This window comes from Colletes latitarsis, chromosome 5 (genome assembly GCF_051014445.1).
Source record: "Colletes latitarsis isolate SP2378_abdomen chromosome 5, iyColLati1, whole genome shotgun sequence".
Taxonomy (NCBI): domain Eukaryota; kingdom Metazoa; phylum Arthropoda; class Insecta; order Hymenoptera; family Colletidae; genus Colletes; species Colletes latitarsis.
The window spans coordinates 13,919,133-13,932,701 of record NC_135138.1 but is presented as its reverse complement, the minus strand read 5'-3'; positions in this window follow the sequence as shown (position 1 = coordinate 13,932,701).

The following is a 13,569-nucleotide window of genomic DNA, read 5'->3' as shown; positions in this document are numbered from 1 at the left end:
ATAGATATCATTATTAATAATAACAATAAACATGTATGAATTATTGAAGAATAAATTATAATGTATTTTAAAGAATTAGTATTTAAAACTAAAAGTCTAGAATATAATAAATTAAAAATAATAAATCCAATTATATGATCATCTAATTTTAATATTAAATGTATTAAATAAATAGGTTGAATTTTTAAAATAGTAGAAAAAATAAATAAATTTATTCAATTTATATATTTTGAAGATATTAAAAATCAAAAATTTACAGGATATAAACCTATTTTTATATATAATATAAAATAAGTAATAGCAATATGTAAATTATCTATTTCTTCTAAATTAAGAATATTTTTTATAATAATACTAAAATATAATAATAAAGAAGTAATTATAGAAACTATAAAATAAAAAACTGCAGAATTTATATCCTTTTCAATAATTAAAATATAAACTATAGTAAAACTTACAATTTCTATTAATATTCAAACAATAATACAATTATTAAATAATAAAGATACAATTCTTAAAAAAAAAATTAAAAAAATTAACAATTTTAATTTAACATCATATTTTAAAGTTTTTTTAATATAAAATTAAATAAATTTTTTATTTAATTTAATAATTAATAATTTTAATTTAAATTTTTAATAAAATATAATAATAAAAATTTAATTTATATAAATATTTCATCAAAATATTCCTTTTTCAGGCATATTACTAAAATTTTTAAAAATTATATTTTAGTGTTTAAGCACATAAAATTTTGAATTTTATAGAATTAATTAAATTAATAAATATATTAATTATATAATATTTATTATTTTTTTTATTTATTATATAAAAGATATTCAAAATCTATATTTAGGGTATGAACCTAATAACTTTATTTATTTAGTTTATTTATATAAATAAATATATTAAATAAAAATAATTTTAATTTCATTATTAAGTAAATTTTTTTATACATACTAGTAATTTCACTATAATTTTGCTATAACTCTAATAATTAAATATTCACTCAATTTCAATGATCAGATGAAATTGAATGATTTTAATTTCATTATTAAATAAATTTTTTTATACATACTAGTAATTTCACTATAATTTTGCTATAACTCTGATAATTAAATATTCACTCAATTTCAATGATCAGATGAAATTGAATGATTTTAATTTCATTATTAAGTAAATTTTTTTATACATACTAGTAATTTCACTATAATTTTACTATAACTCTGATAATTAAATATTCACTCAATTTCAATGATCAGATGAAATTGAATGATTTTAATTTCATTATTAAGTAAATTTTTTTATACATACTAGTAATTTCACTATAATTTTACTATAACTCTGATAATTAAATATTCACTCAATTTCAATGATCAGATGAAATTGAATGATTTTAATTTCATTATTAAGTAAATTTTTTTATACATACTAGTAATTTCACTATAATTTTGCTATAACTCTGATAATTAAATATTCACTCAATTTCAATGATCAGATGAAATTGAATGATTTTAATTTCATTATTAAGTAAATTTTTTTATACATACTAGTAATTTCACTATAATTTTACTATAACTCTGATAATTAAATATTCACTCAATTTCAATGATCAGATGAAATTGAATGATTTTAATTTCATTATTAAGTAAATTTTTTTATACATACTAGTAATTTCACTATAATTTTACTATAACTCTGATAATTAAATATTCACTCAATTTCAATGATCAGATGAAATTGAATGATTTTAATTTCATTATTAAGTAAATTTTTTTATACATACTAGTAATTTCACTATAATTTTACTATAACTCTGATAATTAAATATTCACTCAATTTCAATGATCAGATGAAATTGAATGATTTTAATTTCATTATTAAGTAAATTTTTTTATACATACTAGTAATTTCACTATAATTTTGCTATAACTCTGATAATTAAATATTCACTCAATTTCAATGATCAGATGAAATTGAATGATTTTAATTTCATTATTAAGTAAATTTTTTTATACATACTAGTAATTTCACTATAATTTTGCTATAACTCTGATAATTAAATATTCACTCAATTTCAATGATCAGATGAAATTGAATGATTTTAATTTCATTATTAAGTAAATTTTTTTATACATACTAGTAATTTCACTATAATTTTACTATAACTCTGATAATTAAATATTCACTCAATTTCAATGATCAGATGAAATTGAATGATTTTAATTTCATTATTAAGTAAATTTTTTTATACATACTAGTAATTTCACTATAATTTTGCTATAACTCTGATAATTAAATATTCACTCAATTTCAATGATCAGATGAAATTGAATGATTTTAATTTCATTATTAAGTAAATTTTTTTATACATACTAGTAATTTCACTATAATTTTACTATAACTCTGATAATTAAATATTCACTCAATTTCAATGATCAGATGAAATTGAATGATTTTAATTTCATTATTAAGTAAATTTTTTTATACATACTAGTAATTTCACTATAATTTTACTATAACTCTGACAATTAAATATTCACTCAATTTCAATGATCAGATGAAATTGAATGATTTTAATTTCATTATTAAGTAAATTTTTTTATACATACTAGTAATTTCACTATAATTTTACTATAACTCTGATAATTAAATATTCACTCAATTTCAATGATCAGATGAAATTGAATGATTTTAATTTCATTATTAAGTAAATTTTTTTATACATACTAATAATTTCACTATAATTTTACTATAACTCTGACAATTAAATATTCACTCAATTTCAATGATCAGATGAAATTGAATGATTTTAATTTCATTATTAAATAAATTTTTTTATACATACTAGTAATTTCACTATAATTTTGCTATAACTCTGATAATTAAATATTCACTCAATTTCAATGATCAGATGAAATTGAATGATTTTAATTTCATTATTAAGTAAATTTTTTTATACATACTAGTAATTTCACTATAATTTTACTATAACTCTGATAATTAAATATTCACTCAATTTCAATGATCAAATGAAATTGAATGATTTTAATTTCATTATTAAGTAAATTTTTTTATACATACTAGTAATTTCACTATAATTTTACTATAACTCTGATAATTAAATATTCACTCAATTTCAATGATCAGATGAAATTGAATGATTTTAATTTCATTATTAAGTAAATTTTTTTATACATACTAGTAATTTCACTATAATTTTACTATAACTCTGATAATTAAATATTCACTCAATTTCAATGATCAGATGAAATTGAATGATTTTAATTTCATTATTAAGTAAATTTTTTTATACATACTAGTAATTTCACTATAATTTTGCTATAACTCTGATAATTAAATATTCACTCAATTTCAATGATCAGATGAAATTGAATGATTTTAATTTCATTATTAAGTAAATTTTTTTATACATACTAGTAATTTCACTATAATTTTACTATAACTCTGATAATTAAATATTCACTCAATTTCAATGATCAGATGAAATTGAATGATTTTAATTTCATTATTAAGTAAATTTTTTTATACATACTAGTAATTTCACTATAATTTTACTATAAATCTGATAATTAAATATTCACTCAATTTCAATGATCAGATGAAATTGAATGATTTTAATTTCATTATTAAGTAAATTTTTTTATACATACTAGTAATTTCACTATAATTTTACTATAACTCTGATAATTAAATATTCACTCAATTTCAATGATCAGATGAAATTGAATGATTTTAATTTCATTATTAAGTAAATTTTTTTATACATACTAGTAATTTCACTATAATTTTGCTATAACTCTGATAATTAAATATTCACTCAATTTCAATGATCAGATGAAATTGAATGATTTTAATTTCATTATTAAGTAAATTTTTTTATACATACTAATAATTTCACTATAATTTTACTATAACTCTGACAATTAAATATTCACTCAATTTCAATGATCAGATGAAATTGAATGATTTTAATTTCATTATTAAGTAAATTTTTTTATACATACTAATAATTTCACTATAATTTTACTATAACTCTGACAATTAAATATTCACTCAATTTCAATGATCAGATGAAATTGAATGATTTTAATTTCATTATTAAGTAAATTTTTTTATACATACTAGTAATTTCACTATAATTTTACTATAACTCTGATAATTAAATATTCACTCAATTTCAATGATCAGATGAAATTGAATGATTTTAATTTCATTATTAAGTAAATTTTTTTATACATACTAGTAATTTCACTATAATTTTACTATAACTCTGATAATTAAATATTCACTCAATTTCAATGATCAGATGAAATTGAATGATTTTAATTTCATTATTAAGTAAATTTTTTTATACATACTAGTAATTTCACTATAATTTTACTATAACTCTGATAATTAAATATTCACTCAATTTCAATGATCAGATGAAATTGAATGATTTTAATTTCATTATTAAGTAAATTTTTTTATACATACTAGTAATTTCACTATAATTTTACTATAACTCTGATAATTAAATATTCACTCAATTTCAATGATCAGATGAAATTGAATGATTTTAATTTCATTATTAAGTAAATTTTTTTATACATACTAGTAATTTCACTATAATTTTACTATAACTCTGATAATTAAATATTCACTCAATTTCAATGATCAGATGAAATTGAATGATTTTAATTTCATTATTAAGTAAATTTTTTTATACATACTAGTAATTTCACTATAATTTTACTATAACTCTGATAATTAAATATTCACTCAATTTCAATGATCAAATGAAATTGAATGATTTTAATTTCATTATTAAGTAAATTTTTTTATACATACTAGTAATTTCACTATAATTTTGCTATAACTCTGATAATTAAATATTCACTCAATTTCAATGATCAGATGAAATTGAATGATTTTAATTTCATTATTAAGTAAATTTTTTTATACATACTAGTAATTTCACTATAATTTTACTATAACTCTGATAATTAAATATTCACTCAATTTCAATGATCAGATGAAATTGAATGATTTTAATTTCATTATTAAGTAAATTTTTTTATACATACTAGTAATTTCACTATAATTTTGCTATAACTCTGATAATTAAATATTCACTCAATTTCAATGATCAGATGAAATTGAATGATTTTAATTTCATTATTAAGTAAATTTTTTTATACATACTAGTAATTTCACTATAATTTTACTATAACTCTGATAATTAAATATTCACTCAATTTCAATGATCAGATGAAATTGAATGATTTTAATTTCATTATTAAGTAAATTTTTTTATACATACTAGTAATTTCACTATAATTTTGCTATAATTCTGATAATTAAATATTCACTCAATTTCAATGATCAGATGAAATTGAATGATTTTAATTTCATTATTAAGTAAATTTTTTTATACATACTAGTAATTTCACTATAATTTTACTATAACTCTGATAATTAAATATTCACTTAATTTCAATGATCAGATGAAATTGAATGATTTTAATTTCATTATTAAGTAAATTTTTTTATACATACTAATAATTTCACTATAATTTTGCTATAACTCTGATAATTAAATATTCACTCAATTTCAATGATCAGATGAAATTGAATGATTTTAATTTCATTATTAAGTAAATTTTTTTATACATACTAGTAATTTCACTATAATTTTACTATAACTCTGATAATTAAATATTCACTCAATTTCAATGATCAGATGAAATTGAATGATTTTAATTTCATTATTAAGTAAATTTTTTTATACATACTAATAATTTCACTATAATTTTACTATAACTCTGATAATTAAATATTCACTCAATTTCAATGATCAAATGAAATTGAATGATTTTAATTTCATTATTAAGTAAATTTTTTTATACATACTAGTAATTTCACTATAATTTTACTATAACTCTGATAATTAAATATTCACTCAATTTCAATGATCAGATGAAATTGAATGATTTTAATTTCATTATTAAGTAAATTTTTTTATACATACTAGTAATTTCACTATAATTTTACTATAACTCTGATAATTAAATATTCACTCAATTTCAATGATCAGATGAAATTGAATGATTTTAATTTCATTATTAAGTAAATTTTTTTATACATACTAGTAATTTCACTATAATTTTGCTATAACTCTGATAATTAAATATTCACTCAATTTCAATGATCAGATGAAATTGAATGATTTTAATTTCATTATTAAGTAAATTTTTTTATACATACTAGTAATTTCACTATAATTTTACTATAACTCTGATAATTAAATATTCACTCAATTTCAATGATCAGATGAAATTGAATGATTTTAATTTCATTATTAAGTAAATTTTTTTATACATACTAGTAATTTCACTATAATTTTGCTATAATTCTGATAATTAAATATTCACTCAATTTCAATGATCAGATGAAATTGAATGATTTTAATTTCATTATTAAGTAAATTTTTTTATACATACTAGTAATTTCACTATAATTTTACTATAACTCTGATAATTAAATATTCACTTAATTTCAATGATCAGATGAAATTGAATGATTTTAATTTCATTATTAAGTAAATTTTTTTATACATACTAGTAATTTCACTATAATTTTGCTATAACTCTGATAATTAAATATTCACTCAATTTCAATGATCAGATGAAATTGAATGATTTTAATTTCATTATTAAGTAAATTTTTTTATACATACTAGTAATTTCACTATAATTTTACTATAACTCTGATAATTAAATATTCACTCAATTTCAATAAATCAAAATTTATTTATAATATAATTAAATTTTTATATATTACAATAAAAATTAAATTAATTAAAGAAAATAATCAAAATTTATTTTATAATATAATTAAATTTTTATATATTACAATAAAAATTAAATTAATTAAAGAAAATAATCAAAATTTACTTTATAATATAATTAAATTTTTATATATTACAATAAAAATTAAATTAATTAAGGAAAATAATCAAAATTTATTTTATAATATAATTAAATTTTTATATATTATAATAAAAATTAAATTAATTAAAGAAAATAATCAAAATTTATTTTATTTAAATAATAATTTTTATATAAACAATAATAATTAAATATATAAATATGTATTTATTACATTAAATTTTTTTTTTTTTTTATATTAATAAATTTTTTAATATGAATAATTCAAATTATAAATTCATAAAATATATAATTTATATTTTATAATATAATTTATAATTTAATAATAATAAATTTAATATAATAAATATTTATCTATTAATAAATATTTAATCGATATATATATATATAATTATTGTTATAAAGAAAAAAAAATAAATTATAGATTAATATACATATTATACATAATAAATATGTTAATCTATATATAATTATCTATAAATCTTGAGATCTATATACATCTATCAATATATACTAAGAGTCTAATTATACATAATTATCTATGGATTTATCGAATATATAATTTATATTATAAAATATAATCCACAATTTAATAACAATAAATTTAATATAATAAATATTTATCTATTAATAAATATTTAATTGATATATATATATATAATTATTGTTATAAAGAAAAAAAATAAATTATAGATTAATATACATATTATACATAATAAATATGTTGATTTATATATAATTATCTATAAATCTTGAGATCTATATACATCTATCAATATATACTAAGAGTCTAATTATATATAATTATCTATGGATTTATCGAATATATAATTTATATTATAAAATATAATCCACAATTTAATAACAATAAATTTAATATAATAAATATTTATCTATTAATAAATATTTAATTGATATATATATATATAATTATTGTTATATAGAAAAAAAAATAAATTATAGATTAATATACATATTATACATAATAAATATGTTAATCTATATATAATTATCTATAAATCTTGAGATCTATATACATCTATCAATATATACTAAGAGTCTAATTATATATAATTATCTATGGATTTATCGAATATATAATTTATATTATAAAATATAATCCACAATTTAATAACAATAGATTTAATATAATAAATATTTATTTATTAATAAATATTTAATCGATATATATATATATAATTATTGTTATAAAGAAAAAAAAATAAATTATAGATTAATATACATATTATACATAATAAATATGTTAATCTATATATAATTATCTATAAATCTTGAGATCTATATACATCTATCAATATATACTAAGAGTCTAATTATATATAATTATCTATGGATTTATCGAATATATAATTTATATTATAAAATATAATCCACAATTTAATAACAATAGATTTAATATAATAAATATTTATCTATTAATAAATATTTAATTGATATATATATATATAATTATTGTTATAAAGAAAAAAAATAAATTATAGATTAATATACATATTATACATAATAAATATGTTAGTCTATATATAATTATCTATAAATCTTGAGATCTATATACATCTATTAATATATACTAAGAGTCTAATTATATATAATTATCTATGGATTTATCGAATATATAATTTATATTATAAAATATAATCCACAATTTAATAACAATAGATTTAATATAATAAATATTTATTTATTAATAAATATTTAATCGATATATATATATATAATTATTGTTATAAAGAAAAAAAAATAAATTATAGATTAATATACATATTATACATAATAAATATGTTAATCTATATATAATTATCTATAAATCTTGAGATCTATATACATCTATCAATATATACTAAGAGTCTAATTATATATAATTATCTATGGATTTATCGAATATATAATTTATATTATAAAATATAATCCACAATTTAATAATAATAGATTTAATATAATAAATATTTATTTATTAATAAATATTTAATCGATATATATATATATATAATTATTGTTATAAAAGAAAAAAAATAAATTATTGATTAATATACATATTATACATAATAAATATGTTAATCTATATATAATTATCTATAAATCTTGAGATCTATATACATCTATCAATATATACTAAGAGTCTAATTATATATAATTATCTATGGATTTATCGAATATATAATTTATATTATAAAATATAATCCACAATTTAATAACAATAGATTTAATATAATAAATATTTATCTATTAATAAATATTTAATCGATATATATATATATAATTATTGTTATAAAAGAAAAAAAATAAATTATAGATTAATATATATATTATACATAATAAATATGTTAATCTATATATAATTATCTATAAATCTTGAGATCTATATACATCTATTAATATATACTAAGAGTCTAATTATACATAATTATCTATGGATTTATCAAATATATAATTTATATTATAAAATATAATCCATAATTTAATAATAATAAATTTAATACAATAAATATTTATTTATTAATAAATATTTAATTGATATATATATATATATAATTTATTTTTTTTAATATAATATTAATTATATACATATATATATATATATAATTTATTTATTTATTATATAATATTAATTATATATATATATATCAATTAAATATTTATTAATAAATAAATATTTATTGTATTAAATTTATTATTATTAAATTATGGATTATATTTTATAATATAGATTATATATTCGATAAATCCATAGATAATTATGTATAATTAGACTCTTAGTATATATTGATAGATGTATATAGATCTCAAGATTTATAGATAATTATATATAGATTAACATATTTATTATGTATAATATGTATATTAATCTATAATTTATTTTTTTTTCTTTATAATAATAATTATATATATATATATCGATTAAATATTTATTAATAGATAAATATTTATTATATTAAATCTATTGTTATTAAATTGTGGATTATATTTTATAATATAAATTATATATTCGATAAATCCATAGATAATTATATATAATTAGACTCTTAGTATATATTGATAGATGTATATAGATCTCAAGATTTATAGATAATTATATATAGATTAACATATTTATTATGTATAATATGTATATTAATCTATAATTTATTTTTTTTTCTTTATAACAATAATTATATATATATATATTAATTAAATATTTATTAATAAATAAATATTTATTATATTAAATTTATTATTATTAAATTGTGGATTATATTTTATAATATAAATTATATATTTGATAAATCCATAGATAATTATGTATAATTAGACTCTTAGTATATATTGATAGATGTATATAGATCTCAAGATTTATAGATAATTATATATAGATTAACATATTTATTATGTATAATATGTATATTAATCTATAATTTATTTTTTTTTCTTTATAACAATAATTATATATATATATATTAATTAAATATTTATTAATAGATAAATATTTATTATATTAAATTTATTATTATTAAATTGTGGATTATATTTTATAATATAAATTATATATTCGATAAATCCATAGATAATTATGTATAATTAGACTCTTAGTATATATTAATAGATGTATATAGATCTCATGATTTATAGATAATTATATATAGATTAACATATTTATTATGTATAATATATATATTAATCTATAATTTATTTTTTTTTCTTTATAACAATAATTATATATATATATCGATTAAATATTTATTAATAAATAAATATTTATTATATTAAATCTATTGTTATTAAATTGTGGATTATATTTTATAATATAAATTATATATTCGATAAATCCATAGATAATTATATATAATTAGACTCTTAGTATATATTGATAGATGTATATAGATCTCAAGATTTATAGATAATTATATATAAATTAACATATTTATTATGTATAATATGTATATTAATCTATAATTTATCTTTTTTCTTTATAACAATAATTATATATATATATATCGATTAAATATTTATTAATAGATAAATATTTATTATATTAAATTTATTGTTATTAAATTATAAATTATATTATAAAATATAAATTATATATTTTATGAATTTATAATTTGAATTATTCATATTAAAAAATTTATTAATATAAAAAAAAAAAAAAAATTTAATGTAATAAATACATATTTATATATTTAATTATTATTGTTTATATAAAAATTATTATTTAAATAAAATAAATTTTGATTATTTTCTTTAATTAATTTAATTTTTATTATAATATATAAAAATTTAATTATATTATAAAATAAATTTTGATTATTTTCCTTAATTAATTTAATTTTTATTGTAATATATAAAAATTTAATTATATTATAAAGTAAATTTTGATTATTTTCTTTAATTAATTTAATTTTTATTGTAATATATAAAAATTTAATTATATTATAAAATAAATTTTGATTATTTTCTTTAATTAATTTAATTTTTATTGTAATATATAAAAATTTAATTATATTATAAATAAATTTTGATTTATTGAAATTGAGTGAATATTTAATTATCAGAGTTATAGTAAAATTATAGTGAAATTACTAGTATGTATAAAAAAATTTACTTAATAATGAAATTAAAATCATTCAATTTCATCTGATCATTGAAATTGAGTGAATATTTAATTATCAGAGTTATAGCAAAATTATAGTGAAATTACTAGTATGTATAAAAAAATTTACTTAATAATGAAATTAAAATCATTCAATTTCATCTGATCATTGAAATTAAGTGAATATTTAATTATCAGAGTTATAGTAAAATTATAGTGAAATTACTAGTATGTATAAAAAAATTTACTTAATAATGAAATTAAAATCATTCAATTTCATCTGATCATTGAAATTGAGTGAATATTTAATTATCAGAATTATAGCAAAATTATAGTGAAATTACTAGTATGTATAAAAAAATTTACTTAATAATGAAATTAAAATCATTCAATTTCATCTGATCATTGAAATTGAGTGAATATTTAATTATCAGAGTTATAGTAAAATTATAGTGAAATTACTAGTATGTATAAAAAAATTTACTTAATAATGAAATTAAAATCATTCAATTTCATCTGATCATTGAAATTGAGTGAATATTTAATTATCAGAGTTATAGCAAAATTATAGTGAAATTACTAGTATGTATAAAAAAATTTACTTAATAATGAAATTAAAATCATTCAATTTCATCTGATCATTGAAATTGAGTGAATATTTAATTATCAGAGTTATAGTAAAATTATAGTGAAATTACTAGTATGTATAAAAAAATTTACTTAATAATGAAATTAAAATCATTCAATTTCATCTGATCATTGAAATTGAGTGAATATTTAATTATCAGAGTTATAGTAAAATTATAGTGAAATTATTAGTATGTATAAAAAAATTTATTTAATAATGAAATTAAAATCATTCAATTTCATCTGATCATTGAAATTGAGTGAATATTTAATTGTCAGAGTTATAGTAAAATTATAGTGAAATTACTAGTATGTATAAAAAAATTTACTTAATAATGAAATTAAAATCATTCAATTTCATCTGATCATTGAAATTGAGTGAATATTTAATTATCAGAGTTATAGTAAAATTATAGTGAAATTACTAGTATGTATAAAAAAATTTACTTAATAATGAAATTAAAATCATTCAATTTCATCTGATCATTGAAATTGAGTGAATATTTAATTATCAGAGTTATAGTAAAATTATAGTGAAATTACTAGTATGTATAAAAAAATTTACTTAATAATGAAATTAAAATCATTCAATTTCATCTGATCATTGAAATTGAGTGAATATTTAATTATCAGAGTTATAGTAAAATTATAGTGAAATTACTAGTATGTATAAAAAAATTTACTTAATAATGAAATTAAAATCATTCAATTTCATCTGATCATTGAAATTGAGTGAATATTTAATTATCAGAGTTATAGTAAAATTATAGTGAAATTACTAGTATGTATAAAAAAATTTACTTAATAATGAAATTAAAATCATTCAATTTCATCTGATCATTGAAATTGAGTGAATATTTAATTATCAGAGTTATAGTAAAATTATAGTGAAATTACTAGTATGTATAAAAAAATTTACTTAATAATGAAATTAAAATCATTCAATTTCATCTGATCATTGAAATTGAGTGAATATTTAATTATCAGAGTTATAGCAAAATTATAGTGAAATTACTAGTATGTATAAAAAAATTTACTTAATAATGAAATTAAAATCATTCAATTTCATCTGATCATTGAAATTGAGTGAATATTTAATTATCAGAGTTATAGTAAAATTATAGTGAAATTACTAGTATGTATAAAAAAATTTACTTAATAATGAAATTAAAATCATTCAATTTCATCTGATCATTGAAATTGAGTGAATATTTAATTATCAGAGTTATAGTAAAATTATAGTGAAATTACTAGTATGTATAAAAAAATTTACTTAATAATGAAATTAAAATCATTCAATTTCATCTGATCATTGAAATTGAGTGAATATTTAATTATCAGAGTTATAGTAAAATTATAGTGAAATTACTAGTATGTATAAAAAAATTTACTTAATAATGA